The 22,266-nt window shown below is 44.1% G+C and overlaps 1 protein-coding gene and 1 long non-coding RNA gene across 3 annotated transcripts in view; one reads left to right on the forward strand and one right to left on the reverse strand.

Moving 5' to 3' along the window:
- Positions 1–16,944, reverse strand: part of LOC105669782 (zinc finger protein castor homolog 1-like) — a 78,100-nt gene extending 61,156 nt beyond the window's left edge. For both annotated transcript variants that reach the window (XM_012362900.2, XM_012362899.2), the window contains exon 1: positions 15,633–16,944. The gene's annotated coding sequence lies outside the window, so the exon portion shown is untranslated. The remainder of the gene's footprint in view (positions 1–15,632) is intronic.
- A 157-nt stretch (positions 16,945–17,101) lies between these two features.
- LOC136998517 (uncharacterized) lies at positions 17,102–18,358 on the forward strand. Its single transcript, XR_010889091.1, has 2 exons — positions 17,102–17,372; positions 17,851–18,358. It is a non-coding gene; the product is annotated as an uncharacterized lncRNA (long non-coding RNA).
- Positions 18,359–22,266: the final 3,908 nt, after the last annotated feature.

Here is a 22,266-nt window from a genome sequence, read left to right on the forward strand (position 1 = left end):
ATTGGAGTTTGTAAATGCTGATAATTTAATTTATCACTATCAGATATATCTAATTTATATTCTTCTGCAAAAAAGTCTCACATTGTTTATGCTTCAGCAAACGTCACGTATACTTTGCGAGATGTGTCAATTTGCTGCCGCACGCTTGATGAAGACGAGAATGTCAGCGTGGACTCGAATAGAGACACGTATTGAGGATTTCCCTTTAAGGGGATGGAAGTTTCTACGGGTATGGCGAAGTGGGTGAAACGAAGACATCGCATGATTATGGCGTTCGGCATGTCCCGGCGTATCCCTCGCCATATCCAGCATATCCGTTCGTTCGTCCGGCCGCGCGTTCTCGACACCGTTCATACCGTCGACGCTCGATTCCGCCGCGAATGCCAGAGTGCTGATAATTTATTTGAGAGACGTGCGTCGAACGTGTCGCACCTTCGCAATCGCGCGCGAGCGAGCGCGCGCGTCCGTTGCGGCATTCTGGATTTCGCACCTTTTTCGTGCCTGCTCGTTGTGTGCCCCGCGCCGCGCGCAATGAGGGTTGACCTTTTTCGGCGATACCGTCGTCGCGGTCGACCGCAATGTTTATTAACGAATCGCAGCTGCAATTCCGACCGGATGCGCATTTTTATAGCGGGGGAAAAGTCACGTCGCGATCACGCGCGTCGACGATCGCAGTTCCGGCGCGCGTTCCGTGAAACTCGACGAAAATGTTAATGAGCCGTATCGCGCATGGTATGAAGATAATTTCGATATGTGTCGACACTTTCCTTCAAATATAAAATAGTTTTCACATTGACATTCTCTCTTTTATATTAAACACACAACAATTGGAAGACTATCGCTATACTCGAAATGTAACATTAAAATACGAATCATTCTTTCTGCAATAATTCTAAAATGTACCAACATTTTACTTTTATAGCATGTACTAATTATTTAACCTAATTTTTGCTAATTAAATATCGCAGAAATTTTTCTCTTTCTACTCTTGTTATGAGTAAAAATTTTATTATTGTAAAATAGTTTTATTTTAATTACATTGCAATTGTACGCAGATATATTTATTATTCAATTCGGCGTTGAAAAGTTTCGCGTCGAAGTTGCAGAGAAACTAGCCGGGACTTTCGTCTACGGCGAGCGATTACGTACGAGTGTCGGTTATCTACGTGCGCGTTTTCATTGTGGAAGAAACATTGCAACGTGGGCACAGACGCGGAATTCCAACGAGTGAAACTCGACGAAAATGTCAATGAGTCGATCGCGAGTGATATGAGGAATTCAAATCCGATAATTACGGGGAGCCGTCTGTGAGCAGTGCCTGAATTTTTATGACAACCGTCCATTACCATAGCGCGATGCCCGAAGAAATCCGCGCATCGGAATACGCATCTCGTCCACCCACGGCACCGCGATAGAATGTCAACGAAATCGCCTTCGCGGAAGAGAGCTCGTTAAAAAATAATCTAGATCTTCTCCGCCCTCTCCGATATCACTCGCGTCACTCTGCCGCTTCCAAATCCATGCTGAAAATAAGAAAAGGACGAGGGGGGGAAGGATACTACGCGAGAAGAGAGAACCGAAAATTCGTCGACGCGTGACGGTATGACACGGCAGACAGATGGATCTAGAGAACTGAAACACGAGGGAGGAACAATCCTTTCCGTGTTCGAACGTATCGCGGGGCGAACTCCACGTGACTTTGACCGATAGCTCGGCGAGCGGCGCGGCTGCTTATCTTAATGCCCGTAAAAAGGACGGAATAATTAAAAAAAGAGAGAAACGAGCGCGCGCCGACCGGCCGGCCGGTCTGCCGTAGGCAGGCAGACAGGCGAGACGGAGGCAGGTAAAGCCGGCTGGCCGCCGAGACCTAACGCAGCCGGGCGTGATCGCGCTGGGACAAATGGACTCCCGGCTCCTCTCTGTGACAAACGAGCGCCCCCGAAATGTCGATCATTCGCCGACCGTTTGATTTCGTTGGGTGTTCGGATATCGAGCGGCCGCTCACGTGAAACGCTATGATCACGCTCGTTCTCGCCTAGATATCATAGCCTTGAACACGCGCGCGATTTTTATCCGATATCTTTCTGCTGAATCTGGTACCGGACACCCAAAGCCCGATTTCGTAATATTCTCGCAATTTACTGCGCTTCTTTTCATCAATAGAATTGTTCATTTTTTTTGTTACTGTGTTGATAAAATGATGATCTTTTTGTTTCTATTAACGTCGAATTCCAAACTGATTCAGTTTTCCACGAATTGCTTGAAACAATGGCCAGCGAGACAGACCGGCGGAACATCGCTGAGTTGTCTCCTCCGCGCGATGGCATTCGATCGCTTTAGAAAGTTGTCGCTGAGCCAGCAGCAGCCGACACACAGCGACGATTCCACGCGCGCAATATATAAATATTAATAACGACGATATCGTAATTTCAGAAACAATGCGCGACAGCCACACCCGAACCGCGACATGGCCTAGTTACATACACGCCGCGATATTAAACCGGCGAACCGTACGTTACACCTACTCGATACGCGTGCTCCGATCTTTAAAACGTAAGGTGAATTTACGTAGATGGAGAATTTTAGCGTCAAACTTTTCCAATAAAATTGCAAAATGTATATCTTCAAGATGGGACAATTATATCCTTGGTAAAAAATTAAAAGCGGAATGAAAAAATCTCACCGCGAGAACGTAGACTAGAATTTTGCTGCGTAAAAAGTCTTGAAATTGCAAGTCACGTTATTGTTGCTTTAAATCGTTTTGTTATATGCGCATATGCTTTTCGCTAAATCAAGACCATTAAAGATACGACGGTCTACGTGAAATTAAAATCAAGGGAATAAGTTCCGCCCCGCGGTTAGATGAGGAAGTCAACTTCCGTGCGTGGGCGTTCGAGTGTTGAACGTTACGGCGTACAGATAAGAAGCCAAACACCGCCTAAATGTCTAAAGAAACTTCTTTCCGTGACTTATGGTCGCGATATGTGGTGCCTCTACAAAAATATCCGTTCTCGGCGAAACATATTAATCTTCTGCCGTCGAGTAAAATTGTACAAAAATATTTCCATAACAGTGTTTTTCCACTACATTCTTCCCACTTATTTATACACATTAAATAATAATGTGTAATAATATATACAATAATGTATAATAATCGTCATTATTTATTCAAAGATATCAGGAATGATTTACTTTAGACTAAAACTTACGGCAGAAAATTTAATGTGCAAGGATAAAATTATTTTTCGACAGTAGAAGGGTTAAATGGATAAAATTGATTGCACGTGTTTGCAAAATCGAGCAACCTTCGTGAAATTCTTTTCTCGAAGCCGTGCCAACAACCAGCGTTTCAACGCGATCTGTCTATAGTGGACGCAGACGAATCTAGCATAGATTCATCTGCGCGTCCAGACTTCTCACGTTCGCTAAAATTGCCAAGAGTCATTCGCTCCCTCGTTGCGTTTCACGGCGGCGAACGAGGCTTTTCTCTACCCGGCTATTTTCAAATTTACACGAAGTCACGTAAGGTCGTCTCCCTCGAGTCACCGTTCGTCTCTGCGACTTCCACTGCAATTGAAGAATACGCGGAATACAATGTACACAGATTATGTCGGAAGTCGCGGAGGCTATGTCGAGAATATGACTGCCAAAAGAATCTTACAATTAAAGTTAAAAATATAATTTCTGCTAATATTTTTATCTTCCATCTTTCCGATTAAAAGCAACTTTTCTGTACTTAAATATTATAATTCTTGCATACATCTTTTTCAATTTTAATAAATTACATTTAATTATAATATATTAAAAAATTGTCTAAAAATTTCACTTATGCCACCCGTAACCAGCGGATTAAACCAATCGAACAAGATTGGTCTCTCGCCCGGACGAAGAATCTCAATGAAAAAAAAAGAGAAAGAGCCAGCGATACCGCGCGATCGCGCAATCTTTCTGTCGTTCTTTCGTCTCCTTATTGAGACAATCGTCGAGAACGTCGATCTGGACAGAACCGCCGCCGACTTAAAAATCGGAACAACTTTTTCCGGTCGCGGCTTCACGATAATTTACGACAAAACCCGGCCAATCCGCGTCGCGTTCTGAAATTCAAATCGGGACGCGAAGCAGGAGAGAATCGAGCGGAGAGAATCGGCGCTTTTTCGAGTCTCGCGCTTCGGCGATGGTGGCGTCGGAGATCGCAAGAGAAGAGACCGAAAGAGTGGAAGGATGAAGATGCTGAGGAGTCGAGCGGGGAAGAAGCCGAAGAAGGGGAGCGCTCACGTGCGCTCGCGCTCGCGCGAGCGCGCGTCTCTCTAAATTTAAATTTACGATTCGCCGGGCCGCCGCTTGTCTCCGCGCGCCCGCTCTCGCTCTCATCGTCTTCATCTCGTCCCGCGGCCCTTGTGTCCCGTCGCGTTGTTTCCCGAAATTCGGAGATCATGAAATTCATCACAATCTGCGAGGTATTCCGACTTAGCTGCTCCGAAGACGCATACACGGTCGACATGCAAAATGGAATGTAATGCAATTGTATTTGAATAAAAAAATTAATATAGAAATCGAAAGTTGAAAAAAGAAACATCATAGAAAATAAAAGAACTTTTGTTGTTTACATTGCTCTTTGGATTTTGCTTGAACAAAAATTCAATTTGTTTCAGTTTATCGTTGAATTTCCGGAACAACCAATCTATCCGGCAGCTGGTGAAAAATCGTATAAATTGTACAATGTTAATCGCGTGCGAAACATGCAACGCGTATTTAATTATAAACCGGAGCGACACGTCAATTAAGTAATGGCCTCGTTCACGCACGTCTTTCTTCAAAACATCACAAGCGTGATTTGACTTTAGTCGGTTGGTGATCGATATCGATCGCGGATGGATTTGTCACGCACTTCTTCGCCCTCGTTTCTGTCACTCTTTTTTTTTTTTTTTTCCTTACAAGTGGGAGGAATTATCGCGGTCGCCGCGGCGCGCCGAGGTAATTTATCGCCTCGCGAAGGCACGATCGAACGAAGGCGTTGGAGGTAGCGCGAGGTGGAAACAGGAAGGGTGCGCGGTGCAACGACCTCTTGTCGCGCGACGAATTGCATTTCGGCGTCGTCGAAACGCCGCCTTCTTTTCTTTCCGCGCGCTTCACAACCGTCCGCGCGATATTAGCGACTTATTGTACATACGTGTTTCAGTCGCCGATTGCACGCTGACTGAAAATTTTTATAGACTTACGTGTCGCACAGGACTGAACTCGAGAGAATCGTATTTCGCGATACTTATCAAAGTTTTATGACATTGCGACATGTGTCGAGTAAAATGCACGAACACGAAAGTTGACAACTAAATAGTCATTGCTATCTCATACTGCTTTCATCACGCATAAATGTAGTCAGAGTTAAAAAAATTTACGGCGATGTTATTTCCATTATGTCTTACTTTTCATCATATTCAATCTTGGCAATTTGCCATTAACGATCCAGCTGAAATGACGCGTGGACGCGTGTTGCGGTTCATTAATCTCTAATTAAAATGTATGCAAAACAGAAGAAAAATAAAAATAATCGCGAAGGTGAAAGGCGACGCAACCAGCCACGGGAGCAAAAATGAGACCGGGTGTAGGGCGACGACCCGATCGAACTTCACCGCGTCAGCGATTTGGTTTTTCGCATACGACGAAAACTATACCTGTCGCGATCGTACAATCACGAATCAATAACTGCGCCAGCGATTTCCGCTTTCGCGAAATTCTCGGATTTCTCACGTACGCGCGTTCGATCGAAAGTCCAGGTTCAAAATTCGCGTTCACAAAATATGCAAAACTCTATCAATACGCGTGTCATCGCGCGATACGTGAATTTTAATTATACAATCTCGATCTAATCATCGATGCTTTTGTATACCAGACTTCACTCTGCAAGTTTGATTTTAGATAATACTTGTCCACGAATTAAAAGATGAACAAAAATTATCCAACAATTCTTTTTTCACATCGCAAAATTTCTTTCTCTTTTAATGTTTGTGCAAATCACTTAAAATATAACAATAACAGGAAGACTCAGCGTTTTTCGCGAAGACAAAAGCGACGGTAGATAAGCGCTCACTTAAACCAGAATCCATCTGACCCACTTGCAACTCGGCATGCGTCGTTCTTCCGTTACGACGTCTCCGCACTCCTTGCAGCTGCGCTATCACGTCGCAGGTACAAGCAGCACGAAAGATAACGCGCTTTCGCGAAGCGTCTCGCGTTCGTTCGGCGTGCCATTCTACACTAGCGAAAAAAGCGGCGACGAGTGCGGCGACGTTTTTAACAGACCAGCGAAAATGAAATGTAAATGACAATGAGAACGGGACCGCGCTCGAAAATGATTTCGAAACTCGTGGTGCGCCTGAAACCTTTAACGTGTACCCGTTCGCACGCATGATCGTGAATGGCGATAACGCACGTGGCGAATATCGATATCGAGAAGCCAGGTCGCGCGCGATCGCATCTGCGACCGATCCGAAGGAAGACGGCGTACGGTAACATCTAAAATCCACTTTCTAATTCATCGCGTTCGCGTTAACGCGATATCACGTTTCAGCCGGCGCAGCCTACTACGGTTTCAGGCCGACGTGGGCGCACGCCGTTATTAACGTGTGAACTATGACACTGCGAAATGGTACGGAAGAAAACTCTTCTCCCGCGCTCCAAGAAAACAGAGTGTATCATCCCGGAGAAACGATACCGTAATATCGTACATATTAAATGTTTCGATATGTTTGATAAATGTGTCAAGTTGACGACGAACATTTTTGTGTTTTGATATTTAATATTTTAAGATAAATGGCAGTGCTAAAATTGAAATTAACGACAAATTGTTGCAAGATGTTATCCCGAAGCTGAATGCAAAATTGTCTTTTGATAATATTACTTCGAATGCGAATTGATGTTGCACAAATTTTAATGTCGCAATCTACATCGTAATCCGTGAATACAGACCGTCGTCTGGCATGAAGTTTGACACGACCGTTCTGTGCGCTCCAATGGGAATTTGTCAGGATGAGTTTCCGTCAGATGATGCACTCGCTTCGTAACCACCGCTGCGTATCCCGAGCGAGAACGGGATATCCACGCGCGCGGGCGCGCGCGTGTGCGCTCACGACTACTGCTGCTCGAAACCAGATCGCTGTCAGGGAACGCGAATCAATCAGCTGATCCGGCCGACCGCGGTTGTTGCGGCGCATTCTTTCAGAGGAGTGTCACCGTATGCGCGCCGTGGCACGCGGATAACGCGGATAACACGCTAACCGGCTGCCGCGGAGCCAGCGGGGAAATCATGCAAAACGGGTGGCTGGTAGTCGCACGTAGGTGAGCGGACCAGGTGGCGAGATGACGTGGGAGGAGAAGCGCGGGGAGCAGACTCGACGATGACTACGACGACAGCGACGGCGACGACGACGACGACGACGACGACGACGACGACGACGACGACAGCGGCGGCTGCGGTGGGAGGAGATGTATGGAAGAGGCGAAGAGAGGAGAGGAAAGAAAAGCTGGAAACGGACCAGCCTGTCGCGCCGGCGGGGACAGCCGGTGGCTGGAATGTGGGTTAGGCTCTCCCCATAGGTGGGCCGCTCTAATTATGAATTAATTCTTGAATAACGGTCGATCTCGTGCTCGCGCGCTCGCGACAGCGAGCGGCTAGCGGAGTTCCGGATACGTTGTTGTCGGGTGACGATGGACGCGCAATCGGCAAAACCGGTCGCGGGAGGACGTCTGCCTCTAGTAAGCTCGCGCTACTACCTACTTCCTGCTCCGCGGGAAGTTATCCTGTTATCACGTTGTTCTCCTGTAAACTACGATTTACGATTCAGCGCGCGAGAAAAATCGATGGGCGCGGGGGTTTTATCTCGAAGATTTCGACATCGTTATTCGCGTTTTTGATAGCTCGGAGAGAACGGATTATTATTCACGTTGTCATTATTATTCTTATGGTCGGGGAAAATACGCGCTACTAGCCGCGGGAAAAGCGTAGAAGTAAGAACGAGTGGCAAAAGAATGGGTTTTGCAATCGGTATCTATTATAAGATCAAGTCTCTTATGTACTTTGCTCGATTATGTACCGTTGCGAATGTGGTTTTAAATAATAATCAATATTCAATATTTTTTGCTCTACAGTATTAAAACATAATAAATTGCCACACTCAAACCTCAAACTCAGATATAATCGCTGAGAGATTTGAGATTATTTATAATTTCATACAATTTAATCTTTTTTTCTAATGCCACAAAGAAATATAATTCAATAAAAATAACTTTGAAAAAAATTTGCATGTATAATTTTAAACTGTCGCAAATTTTAAAAATCACATTTCAGCGATTTGTTAAAAAAGAGAACTCGAGCTCTTTTTAAACGGAACTGCCCACGGCTACATATTGCGAATAATTGTTCACCGTGAGACACGATGAGCCTTCCTTTGACTGACGCGGCATTGACTTGTCAGGAGACTCGTCCTGACAAACGATCTCAGCTGTGACACCATTAAGCGCTCAGTGTACGTACCGATATGACGAGACTTCGAGAATAATTTTCAGAAAGACATATGATGTGCAGTTTAACATCGATCTTTCACAATCCTATTCGGTTTCAATTATTCTTACGCGCTGTTAAAAAAAAAACGTGCAACTTGTATTTGCCTCAAAAAATTCGGTTTTTATTAAAGTTAATAAAATGCACGATATATCAGAGACGTCAGTTCTCGTTTGTTAAAGATGGTTATTGAGTTATTATTTAATGAAAATAATACTAACAAAGGAAGATTGCTCAAATCAGATTTAATGTCCAATAAAGTGACATCGGAAATCCTAAGCGAGATGTTGCGTGCGGACGCGAGAAACATTTAAGGGGCCACAAAGGATCTTTTCAGGCAATGGCCGCGTCCGAACATGTGCGGGAAGGCGCGCAGACCGGTGGTTAATGGCGAATCGCGTCGATAATTAAAATCGATAATTATCGTGAGTTAATAACCGGTCGTTATCGTTAAACCTAACGAATAGTATAAAGGAGAGACGTCCCCGTTCTCTTTTATTCTCCTACAATCCAGTCGTAGATCTTATTCCGAGCTTCTCCTCGCCGCCGACCGAAACGGGCCCGAAGGGCCCGAGTTTGCCGCTCGGAGGGTGGACGCGCGTACGCGCCGCGGAACAGTCGACGCGAGAGAGGCGAAGGGAGGGAAGGGTTAAGGGACAGGGTGGGTGCAGAAGAGCAGAGTCACCGATTTAAATTGAAGTCGGGGAACACCCGCGAGGGAGAAACGTTCGCTGGCCTATCAGGTTTAATAACACCCGGCACCGACTCTATCTGAAATTACGGATGGTGCTGCGATCGGAGCGGCCTTCTTCTTCTTCTTCTTCTACCTCTCCCTCGCCTCCTTCGTACGATTCGAAGATCCCCGATCGAGATGATCGTCGAAATAATAATTCATTCGGAACGCCACGCTGGTAGCGCGGGAAACGTTTACGATGCGCAGGCCGAGCTCGCATCAGCGAACAAAATGTTGCATCGCGGCGCAGACTTCGGTATCTTCAAAAAGTAAAACAATTAATGTTATTTCAGAGCTTGAAGACGGAAGAGCGAGTGCTGCGCGTCAATATATATAACATCTTCCTTTGTCTACATTTATAGAAATGATAAAAGAGATACAAGTTGTTCTAATCTCTAAATATTCTAAGCACTTAACGCTGAAGATTTTAATTTGCAGGCTTTAATATTCTAAGAAGACAACCTGTCGATTTGTATCGGATATAACGGTGTACGTGATCAACAACATCTGTGATCTTTCGTAGAGAGGCATCGCGTGCTAATTTGACAATTAGCACGACAACACTCGCAAAAGTATCTCGCCCACTCGTCCATAATGACAGTGCCGTCGAGTCTGCGCGAGATCCGTCTCCATATTTATAAGTTTCATACTGCTAAATTCCCGCTCATACCGTAATTGAAAACCTGCTGAATTAGCCATTAATTCCTTTCAGTCTAATTTATGCGAAACGACCAATAACTATTCATAGCGTTGATTCTTCGTTACTGTCCCACTGTAGGACTATAATTCGCGTTGTTTTCCCCCGCATATGCGCCGTATTATTAAATTTGCATATTCGAGCGATCGATTACCGATGAAACAACACTGTTGCCGCTTCCATTTTGGATATTCACACTAAACGATATAGTTTATCAAAAATTGTAAAGTCAAGTAGCTTCGCTTGTTTTAGACTTATAAATATGTAAGATTGTTGTGAAAATCGATCCGTCTTGATCATTATTTAAAAAATAGTAATTAATTTGAAAAATTTAGCTAGGCCAAAGATTTAACATAATTTAAATTGACCAAAACCATTAGACTAAGATTAAAATTAATTGATTAGAGTTTAATAAAACATGAGCGCTTCGTGAGAATCGTGAAATTATCAACGTCTTTGGATAGATAGATTGACATCTAAATAAATTAACTCGAACAAATGTATGCAAATGTATCGTAGACGAACGTATGCTAAGACGACAGAGAGAACATATTTTCCAGCCTGAGTGTAGACCTCCGTGGCGGGCACAAATAATAGACGCAAAACGATGGCACATGTGTCCGTCATTTGTCACATGACCTGCTTTTGTCTTCGCTTTTTAATTTACCCATTGAGACTGTATACGGCTTGACGACGGCTTGTAAACAGGCGGGAAAAGTGTAGAAAGAGAGGTGCGTACGAAGAGAAATCGAAAGAAAATAGACCGGAAGCATACGATTATTATTCGCGATGATTCTTATTCGACCAAACGAATGACGTTTATTTTTCTCAAAAGTTTTTTCCAGATAATTGCGCGTTGAATAAAAAATGGTTTCAATATCGCAAATATTTTACAACAATAAAAAATTACTACAAAAGCAAAAAAATTGAACATTAAGAATTTACGGCAAAGATAAGATTAGCGGGACTCGGCTCCCCCTCCCTCCTCCTATTCATGTCCAAGACATAAAACGCCTCGGCATTACTATGGCTAATTAAGACGCCATTAGATAGGCAGATGCGAAAGATTAAGACTTGCGAAAGAATTGGACGAAGGAGCAGCAAAGCGGGAAGAAGCAGAGAAAGGGCCGAAACGAAGGTGAAGAAACGCGCATTGGGACTGTGTCGGGTAAAGGCTGCGGACGGTGGCTGAGGACGGCGGCTGAGGAGGTGAGGAGGCGGGAAGAGGGGCAGACGAAAGAAAATCACGCGTGGTTCGTCATAAGAGGAATTCCTTTGGCGATACTGGAACCTCTCCCTCCCGCTCCCCCCGTCGCGTCTTCTTCTTTTCTACTCCGCTCCGTTCTTCCTCGCGTCCCCTCTGGCCCAGAGACCCCATGCTTTTTTACTGGTTTATGGGATTTTTTTCACGCGGACCGCCGAGTCGTACATCAGAGAGGGCTGACTGTGAATCTCCTCTCTTCTCTCTTCCACCGACACGCTCGGACTCTCATGCGCGTTCCGGCGAGAAAGCGGGAGAGAGAGAGAAAAAGAGAAAGAGAAAGAGCCAGCGGGAAAGGGGAGAAACAATAAAAAAGAGCAAATGCCAGCCGCCATAAAAACAACTGAAAGTATTAAAAACTTTAGGCCTTTTACTGCCGAGCTGCCTCTCGACGAAGCGTAGTCGGATATATGCGCGAGAAATCAACGGCGACCACGATGCACGTTTCGCGGTGCTGATACTCACGCAATTATAGTGGTTAAAAAAGATTTAACATTGATCGCGCGAGAGTAGTAAAATTATAAATTAAATCGACTTCACTTTCCACCTTTAGCTTCGACTAGCGCAAAACAGAATACGAATCTTCATCTTTTCATGTGTTTTAATCAGATATGTGTTATGCATATTTATATTAAACATAGAAAAAACATATTAAAGTGTGTCTTACAGATACGATAATATCACAATAACATCATACGTATATTTGCATCGTAGATAACAAAGACACGTGCGAGTAAAATTGAATATATTATTCGCGAGCGTTATTAAAAGCACAGAAGATCATATCATATCCTGCGTTTTCATCGACGTATCACGCGTCACGTCTTCGCGTTTCGCTGTCGTGCCGAGACGTATGGTCTTAATTAGCATCATATATATTTGTATCAGATAAACGAGATAAAAATCCACGCGCAATTAAACGCTGAAAAATTTGACACTATTTATACGAGTATATTCAACGACAACGACTGGAGATTACATATATAATTAACAGAATGAACATAAAATTACATCGGGGGATAAGTGTGAAAAAAAGAAACGCGGAAAATATGGAAACAAGAATCGAGTTTCAGCAAAGATACAGTAAACAAAAGCAGATGAGTATCTCGCGCGGCGAACCGTGGAAGAAGAAGGAGGCGGACCGAGGCGGGAGGATGGCCGACCCTCGTAAAATTATCGTACTTTAATAAAACGTGTCGTGCAAAACGCGAGGATAACGAGAAAATATAGGGTTCGAAAGACTTCGTGAAATTTATAGAGCGATCGCCGTGTCGGAGGAGGAATCACTTTTTGGAGTCGACTCTCCAAGCTGGCCCGTTCTCGGCCGCGCGGCCACAATAAGATCTCGAATAAATCAACCGGATGTTCGCTATCGAGTCTCGAGCGGACTCTCGGTAGCTTAGCGGACAAAAGTTCGTCGCGCCGTAAAAGAATCTTCAACGATTCCGTGGGGGGAGTCGCGCGGCGCGAAGTCGATGAAGTTCGGATACGGCAACAGGTGTCCCCTGGAATATGCGTTGCGGTCCAAGAGACAGAGAACGAGAAGGAGAGATGTCAAAAGAATAACAATCATCCGTGGAATGTCTGAGAAAACCATTCTATGAATATACACAAACTTCCCGAAAGAGGAAAGGTTTTGAATTCACTCATAATTTCGCCTCTCACGCAAAATAAAATAGATATATTAATATTAAATCAAGTTAAATCTTTTTTCTAATTGTAGCCTGCATTAATCGATATGTCTCGATAGATAATTGTGTACGTATTCTTATGCAACAGTTTTTTGCGGTTAAAAATGTTTTTCATCGATTCACCTTTAATATTTCTCATTTATCCAGACAACACACGAGTGGAAATTTACAATTACTCGTTTGTCGCGCAAATTGTATCTGCGTGTTATTCGCGAGCGGCTTCAATAAAGCTTTTTCGGCTTAAAGCGAAATATCTTAATCCAAACAGCGGCTAATTTAGCAATCCGACCAGATAGCACGACAAGGAAATTCGCGAGTGAGTGAGAAAGAGAAGGAAGCAGCGGAGCTCCAGTTTAGTAGCGAGTGCTGTAAATCCTCGATTCTTTAATCTCGGTAAACCTCCACCGTCCCCGTCGCTCCCCGACCGCCCCCCCCGGAGACCCGCTCGCGGCCTAGCGAAAGATCGCGGTGCCCCTCGAGGGCGCCTTGCGCACACACACGTACACCCGTTGCACACACGCCGCGTCGAGGGAGCCTCCGAGCAGTAAATCTCGCGGACAAACAATCATAATTTTCGAAGAGCTAACAAAAAGCAAGAGACTCTTTAAAGGGAGCCGATGCCAGGCAACATGAAATGCGGCCGCCTCCGCTCCTCCAATTGTTTCGTGGTTTTCTTCCCTCTCTTCGAGTTCTCTCCGCTCGTGTTTCTCCGTTTATCGCCGACTCTTTTCTTCCTCTCCTCTGTCGTCCGTTTCGTTCTATCCTCCTTTTGCCGATGTACTCGGCGACGTATATCAATGTACACGATTGCCCGGATTGCCCTCTATTCTCTCCTCTTTCTCCCTCTTTGCGATTCCTATTCCGTCTTTCCTGATTTCTTCATTTCTTCGTTCCTTTGTTACGTTTGCCACTTCCTCTTGGTTATTCCTTTGCCTCTCGTTTTTCTACGCCTCCGTCTTTATGCATAGACAATCAATCCACGCGATTCTCTCATTGTTTCTACGATCGCTTCTTCGCTCTTCAATTTCTTGCTTGGCTAGTATTTTTTGCCGCTTTCTTTTAGTTTCCATTTTGCATGTATTGTTCTCTAATTTCAAGATATGTTTCTTCGTATCTTTTGCGTAATATTTCATAATCAAACAATCACAATAATTGTTAAAAGTTGTTTTTGAAGGAAAAGTCATGCCGCAACATGATTAAGATAATTTAAAGCAGAAAATAGTTAAAAATATACATTTGGTTAGCGGTTTGTGGTAAGATAATATTAATGTTAATCCCTATATTCCATATCATCCTTTGACCGCAATACATTTACAGATGAAATAAATATATCGGATTTTCGATGCGACAAGATCGGACATCCGTGACGCGTTTATCGGAGAGCGTAACATCGCAATGAGATGCTGGACGTAGAGTGGGCGTAGAGAGAGCGCGACTTCCGTGAGAAAAAACAAATGTGCGAGAAAGGAAATGACATAATCTCGCTGCGGAACCTTCCTGTCGGTAGATCGAGGTCGAATTCCGACAGGAAGGTCGACAGTCCTCACGACGATAATTTTGGAGTCAACTGCTGGTCGGCTACGGCCAATTAACGTCTCAATGCGTTAGCGTAAAATACGATATTAAGAGTACAATATCATAGATGATATCTCTCGGGACTATAAACGCCAAACTGTGAAACGCAATTGGAGCGAGACAGCACCGGTATTTGGACACAACTCGTCGGCCGGTGTTCTGCCAAATTGATCTGCAGTCGAACGCAAAACTCGGACAAATTCGTGTTGGCGCGTTTCGGCGAGAATTTTCCGCGCGGATTTTTACGCGGCGAATTCCGCGGAATCGTTAGGAACAATTCCACGAGCTAATTTCGTTCTCTTGGGAAACTCGATCGGAGCAAGGGAGCTGCCAACTTCTTTAAAGCTTTTCGTATAATAACTCATCACTGCGGTGATATAATTTAAACATACATTATTTCGGCCAAAATAAGTTTATAGGCGAGATTTATTGGCTATAAATAATATAAATAAAGGGAGGAATGCGAAAAATATAATGTTACAGAAACTTGGGAAATGTTTTTAACAATCGAAGAATTTTCTTTCATTTGTTTCAACGTGGAATATGAAATTAATTATAATTGTAATTAATATATGCACATCGATATTGCATCAAAGCGGCAAACTGCTGATTCATTAAAACCCGGATTTCCGAGAATATTTTTCATTCGTTATACATTCATTATACGTTGAATTTAAGTAATTTCAAAGTGTCTTGAAATATCTTCAGGTTTTTGTTCAAATTATTATCAAGTATTGCTTAAAACTCAATTTACTAATTTTTTAACTACTGTTATATACAAATTAAAATAAATAACAATGTATCTTATTTAAATCATTTTGTACACCAAAAAAAAAAAGACATTATAAAATATTTCGATCAAAATAAATTGCTTGTCTTCGATAATGTAGCAATATGTTTCTTTTTAACACAAAAAGTCAATGAAATCAACTAAATCAAACAAAAAAATGATGAAGTGTGCAAATACTTATTTTATCCATTCAACGTTACACGAAATTTCTCAGCAGTTTTTTCCACTCGTCCAATAATTGCTATATCGACTTGTCAAATAATAATAATAATGTCGACTTGTGCATTGAGATACCGGCTGTTCGCTCATAAAAATCAGAAATCAATACCTTTCGTTCTCTAGTTGATATGACCGTTCCTCCCACGAATCACTCCTCCCACCGACATCATAGTTCTGACGTGCGTTTCAGCGACGAGGCTCCCGAACTAGTTATCGATTATCCACACTAATCACCTTCGGTTATCAGCTCCGGTCCGTGCACTTCGAAAAACGTGACAATTCAATATCGCTCGCGCACCAAACCCGCAGGATCTCTGCGATCGCGATCACTCACACCGAACGATTTCGGATTCGAGTCTTTGGATTCGTCGCCGATCGTCGCTGATCGATTCTCGTCACGAAGCTTTCTTCGTGCAGTTCTGTCTCGCGAGGAACATGAAGCGCGCACCGGCTCTTTTCTTCTCGAAATCCCGCACTGAGATCACTTCCACCCTCATCGAACACTTCCGGTGCCACCCTGAACACCGTCACTCGGGATTCTCGAATTCTGCGAAGCATCCGAATGATTATGCGGCATTTTCGATCGATCTCTTCGATGGTCTCCTCAGTCCGAGCGAATAGCGATCCTCCTGACAAACCACTGATTCGTGTCCCGGCGAACAAAATTCATCGTGCACTGTTTCGCATTCCTCGATCGAAGATTGTCATAAACTCCAATTAAACTGCCCGCTTCGTCACGGCGCGGAAGGAGAGATTGTCCTTTCGCGGCTCGAAGGATGACAATGTGGTGGTGGTGGTGACAGCACTGCGCACACTTAATCGAGGCCTCTGATGGAAAATGCACCGGAATCGTGGGAAATAGATCGTTCCCGCTGTCGTCCACGTTATCGCGGTACTCGAAAATTGTCGTTCCAACGAATCCTCAGGGAGGGCAATCGCGTAGGACACACGCGGGTTCTTCACCCGTGGAACTCGGTATCCGTGTGTCTTCGATTCCCGAGGCTGTCTAAGCACCCGCGACGAGGAGGGAGGGCGCGCGTCCGATCAAGAGGGGGAAGAAGTGGGGGTGGTCTTCCGAACTGCAAAGAGGGCGGTTCGCTTCGCGTCTACCTCGGGCTCGCGCAAATTCGCACGCGTTGCCGCGCGGTCTTCCACCGCCACCCTCGGCGGCAGACGAGGGTCGCCACCCTCGCAGTGATAATAACGCTTCCGTCGCCGCCGGAATATCGGGGTGGTTCTCCGGCGAGTTGTTCTCCAGCGAGCCCAGAATGTCAGAGAAGAGAGTGCGCGTGGCTCGACTGGCGCGAGATGACTGAACCCCTCCAAAGGGTGAGAGACAGAGACGGCGGAGAGGGGCGATAGGGGGAAGGAAGGGGAAACACGCTGCTCTCCCCCTGGTCCCCTCTTTCGCCGACGGAGAAAGACCGCGGGCTTCAGAGGGCCCCCACCAGGCCGTACCGTTCGTAAGATGCCCCACCCCGTCGGGCAAAGTAATGCGTCGCATTCTCCCCGCCTTCGTCCGATGTTCCACCGCCTCCCACCCCCGACGATGCACGTTGCTGCCTCTTCCCCGCCGATTCCCGGCGTCGTCACGGCACGGCCGCGACGACGACGACGACGGGGGCAGAGAGACGGAGTTCTGCCACCGTCGAGCGACTCCTTCCTCTTCTTCCGCTCCGCTGTCGTACGCATTCGTCCACCGGCTGGCGAGCCGTGCACAACTGCATCGCATGCTACCGCCGAAGCGCCCTTGCATGCGTGCGCGAGTAGGTGGACCCGTAGGGGTGACTTAGCGGAGAACGTTAACCCTTTTATTACCGAGGGGGAGTAGCAAAGTTATCTCGGAATAGTAAGTACCGTCCGTGGCCATGAAAGTGATGTATGACGAGACGATGTAAATTTGCTATTGGAATATAATTTTTACCGAACTAACTTTACTTTTCTTTCTTTTCTTCAAATAAAATGTTTCCAGCTCAATTTGTGAATCATTTGACACACTATTTTTTATGTGTAAATATCTATCATCGCAGTTATAAGCTCAGATCCAAACGGCCAATTTAGCCATTCTTGTAGAATTTAGAAAAATCACTTTCGGCGATAAAAGGGTTAACTCAATATTTCCAAAAATATAGATATTTATAAATCAAATTATACTGCTCTGCGTTAATTACAGACTCGCTTTCTCTATTTACATATATCGTTGAACAATGTTCAGCAATCACATTATGATTTTCTTCAATGGCAAAAATGCTGCCGGCTGTTATGCATTACAAATAGCAAGAGACGAGTGCGACTTTGGAGTGCATTAATTTTCCACCCTTGCGCAGAATCGCCACTTCACCCTGCCTTTGCAGAACGACTCCGCCGACCAATGACGTCACTCGAGTGCCCTCAAAGGACACTCCCACTTTTTTACCCCCGCAAAGGTCCTTGCGATGCCGCCGATGCTTATCGCCGATGCGTTGCGCAGGGGTGACGATTATTCGGGGTTTCTATGGACGTCGCTAATTGAGAGAAAACGAGGGATGCTATGGCGTCGCAGAAATTGGATGCGATCAAAGACTTTAGGGGAGAATAATAACTAGTTTTCTAAAATAAAACTATAAATTTGAACTTTAAAGTTTGCAGAATAAATTAGTTTTTTTTGTACTTTACATCTACACTATGTGCAAAAGTCAGCGCATAGTTTATTACTTTGTATAATGTTATGATTGATGTAAGATGAACGATCTATTTTCTAAAATTGTATTGCTATGAAATAGAGAAAATTACTTCAGTTAATGATTCTTCTAGAGATAGTAAAAAGTTGATAATAAAAAATGCTCTATTTTCTTCCTCGTACTTGTTATTATTTCCGTTACGTTTTCTGATACATCGCGACATTAATATCTCTTCCAATTTTTAGATTGACGTTTCCGAGCTATTTACATCGTGCGGGTAGCTTGTAACGGGGATTAAGGATGATTAAAGCTGAAAAGAGTCATGAACGAAAATGGGCCTGATTCACGTGATTATACCAGTGCGCCGTGTGAACGTTCCTCCTGCCTTTTGATTTCTTAACGCGCTCATTTATCACAATTATCGTTCATATTTATATTCCTATATTTCTCCTTCGTGCTGGTGCACAGTTACCAGTGTTACGCGTCAATTTATGGAAATTTTGCGCAGATTAACCTTATTAGTAGAAAAATGCGTTGCAGAGCAAGCCACGACTATTTCGAACAAGACGCTGTTATGATTAAAATAATTGCTACAGTTAATCAAAACTAATTAATCATCACTTATAATGTATCTCTACACTTGTCACTATGCACCTTACTGAAGTGCAGTTTCTTCTTTTCATCATCCTCGTGATTGATAGCCCCGATCTACTTTATTGCTCATTAATTTATTAATTAAATCACTATTCCAGTTCATAATCTATATATTGCTTATTAGATTAAAAATCATTGTTGAAACATTATGAGAATAACACACATTTGAATCATTAAAAAAAAATTGCAAAATGTACAACAAAAAAATTTATAATTATTCTTAATATCTTTTCATATGTATTTTTCGAAAGAGCAAATCAAAGTCTCTCAAAATAAGAAGGGCGCTAAACCCTTTCCCTTGTTACGAAACGACCCCATTTAACGACCTCGCAACAACCAGTTGATGATCAGGTAGTCGATTTTCAGAAAAGTAGAATGTGGGAAAAAAGTCGCGGCGTCCCGTTAGGTCCCGAAAGGGTTGAAGTGGAACCCTTCGAAAATGGGTCAGAACACTCGCGCTGTCTCTCTTTCTCCCTCGACGTTTCCTTAAAGGACCTTTTAATCCGCCAATAAAATATCGTGTTTCCAGGTATCGGAAATACTACGGGATCGCGCGATTTTGCGTAATATGCCAATGATCTAACGCGCCCTTCATGCGGCGCGTCCGAAGGGGTTTCGATTTTCGATGAAAAGGGGTTTTACCGTTTCGGCGATCGTGTGAGAAAACCATTAGCCTAAAGAAACCCTTAAATAACGGAAGACCGCGCCGACCGCCCAGGGATGAATGGAAAAGCTATTTTTGATTTCAGGTATAGTCAGCATCCGGGTCCATTCGCTTCGTATTATTTTTTTCAATGGATAAGAACATATGAATAAGATATGTGAGTGAATGGAAGATTTATAGGAAAAATAGAAATACATTAATTGCGTAAATTTCCAACGACGAATACAATGACCTGATTTATCTTCAAATAAGAATTAAACGATTGTTATATATCTCGGCAATGTAATTTTTTTCTGTTATTTGACAATCAACAATGAAAGGATTCACGAAAAACTGGAAGAATTTGACGGACAAACGAAAGTTGAATGCTCTCACTCTCGGAACACTCTCCGAAGTTTAAAAATACCGCTGTGAGTCTCAGCCCTTCTAGTGAAAATATGAATTTTTTATCTCTCCCTCGCGGGCCATATGGTTGATGCGCGTTTCTCCCAAGGGTAGAAAGACAAAAAAGAGAATCGAAGAGTAGGGAGTAGCGCGGTCGAAAAAACCGGAGAAACTCCATAAGACGAATATTTTTAGAGTCGAATTTCCAAGGTAGTTTCCGTGGTTCCGTGCGAGGGATAGGAAAGAGAAAAGGGTTGCCGTTCCTGTTTTTTACCGTGCACTATCCTACCGTTTCCGCGTCTAAATTCTTCCCACTGTTTTCCCCTTACCCGTCCCCTTCTTATTTACGGTCCCCAGATAAACCAGATGTCATCTTGACAAATCCTTCTTAGTCGTCTTTTTCCTATCATTTTTCAAAAAGATCGTGTCTAAAAAATTACGATAATTAAAATTCTAAAGATACAATGCATTCTCTACACGAGAAAAGTCAAATTTTAGACAAAAATATCAGAATAGTTATTTTTTGGAAATGTCAAAAAAATGAATAGTAAAAATTAAAAAAGTATTTCCGGGCAACGCGAAAATATCGCGTATTTGAACGCAGATCGTGACTAAATGCTGCGGATATGGCGGGTCTGGATGCGTTTTGCAGTGTGCGCGTGTCGTCGGCGTATCTACGAGCGTTGTACTCCAGGCAATGCATCGAGCAGCGCGTTCGTACTCGTCCGACATGGAATGTGGTCCGGTTCTCGAGTGTGCGCGAGCGCGGGCGCAAGCAGCAGAGAGCACTGTGCTATAGTTCCCGTTTTTTATCGCTTCGTAATGCATTAGCCATAATAGCCGTACGCACTTAATGGACTGTAGCCTCGTTACAGTACGCCACGTCGTGGGTGGATACGTCGCTCGTCTGCACTTTGGCCGCGCTCGCTTCGTGCGCATTGTCCCGCTCGCGTGTCAATCTCAGGCCACAGGCGCATCGATTCGCTGATTTTTATCGAGATAATAGAAACATCATCATGTACGTAGGAAAATGTAATCGAATTTTGCTTTGTCTTTCGTCAATGTATTTTACGACGATATCTATATAAATAATTCCCATTGCACAAATATACGATCTAAATAAATTTTATCAAATTGAATATATTTCTTTATGTAAGACGCTATAAGAATCTATAAATTCAGTTTCTTGAATCTGCATTGCTCTCAGTGTTTCATACATTTAATATGTTTGGTACATCGCGACCTTATATTCTGTATTGCGGCCTGTATATGTAATTTCGTTCGCTCTTGCAGTAAAACCATTACTCGCGCATTACCCTCCATCATTCGTCAAAGCAATCACGCTCGCTATTCTCCTTAAACAAATGGAGAAATCCGCATCGGCGGTCACGATCGCATCGATCAATAATCACGCCTGCGAAAATCGCATCCCACGGTAGCGTATTATTTACCGACTTCGTCTCGAACGAAGGAGCATAGAGAACTGAATAACTTTCTCTGCAGAACGCTGAGAGAGAGAGATATTGGTTTACTATTGTAACATACACTTTCTCAAGTCGCGTCAGCGGTTAAATTAAAATGTAATGGCAGGAAAAGTGATTTGATATAATACGCTCAAATGTTCCCTCTCCCGCTAATATTTGCAGTTATACCATAAATTAAGGCTCGATGTACCGAGCGCAATTTTGAAATGTCATATCGCATCTTTTAATACGGTTTACTTTCAGAATATGGAAAGTGGGGATCTGCACGCAATCAGCCGTTCGGAAGACTGCAAACTATCGATCGCCAATTGGAGATCCGGAGAACAATTTTGCGAAACTGGGTAACAAATCTAGTCTGCATACATCTCGCGTTTTAATAATCGCATCGTCCGCGCGCGCACACACTCACACAACACACACACACACACACACATTCGGCGGGTTTTAATCTCCGAATAGAAGAGCGCACCGGTGGGATTACTCACACGCCCTCATAACAGGCACACGCACGCGCCTCGCGCGCACGCCTGAAATATTCAAAGGTCCCTCTCGCCGTTCCCGCTCCGCGCCGCGCCGCCTTTTTCACCGCCGTGCGTGTGCGTCTCTCGCCGGAGACTGGTTTTCGATATGACTCACGCGTGTAACGCCGTTCGACGTGTATTGGTGTGCTCGTATATCAAAACCAGTAGGCACCCCCGACATCGCGGGATCCGTGAGCGCGCGAGCGCGCCTTTATGCTCTCCGTCTCTCTCTCTCCCTCTCTCTCTCTCTTTCTCCCAGAACGTGCACGCGTGTACGAACAAGTCGCCGGTTCTCCTACAACGGCATGTTCCCTCATTTTTGCAGACTACCTTAAGTCTAAGTCGTTCTATTTAAGCGAACGCATGGATTTAAGTA

This window comes from Linepithema humile, chromosome 3 (genome assembly GCF_040581485.1).
Source record: "Linepithema humile isolate Giens D197 chromosome 3, Lhum_UNIL_v1.0, whole genome shotgun sequence".
NCBI classification, from domain to species: Eukaryota; Metazoa; Arthropoda; class Insecta; order Hymenoptera; family Formicidae; genus Linepithema; species Linepithema humile.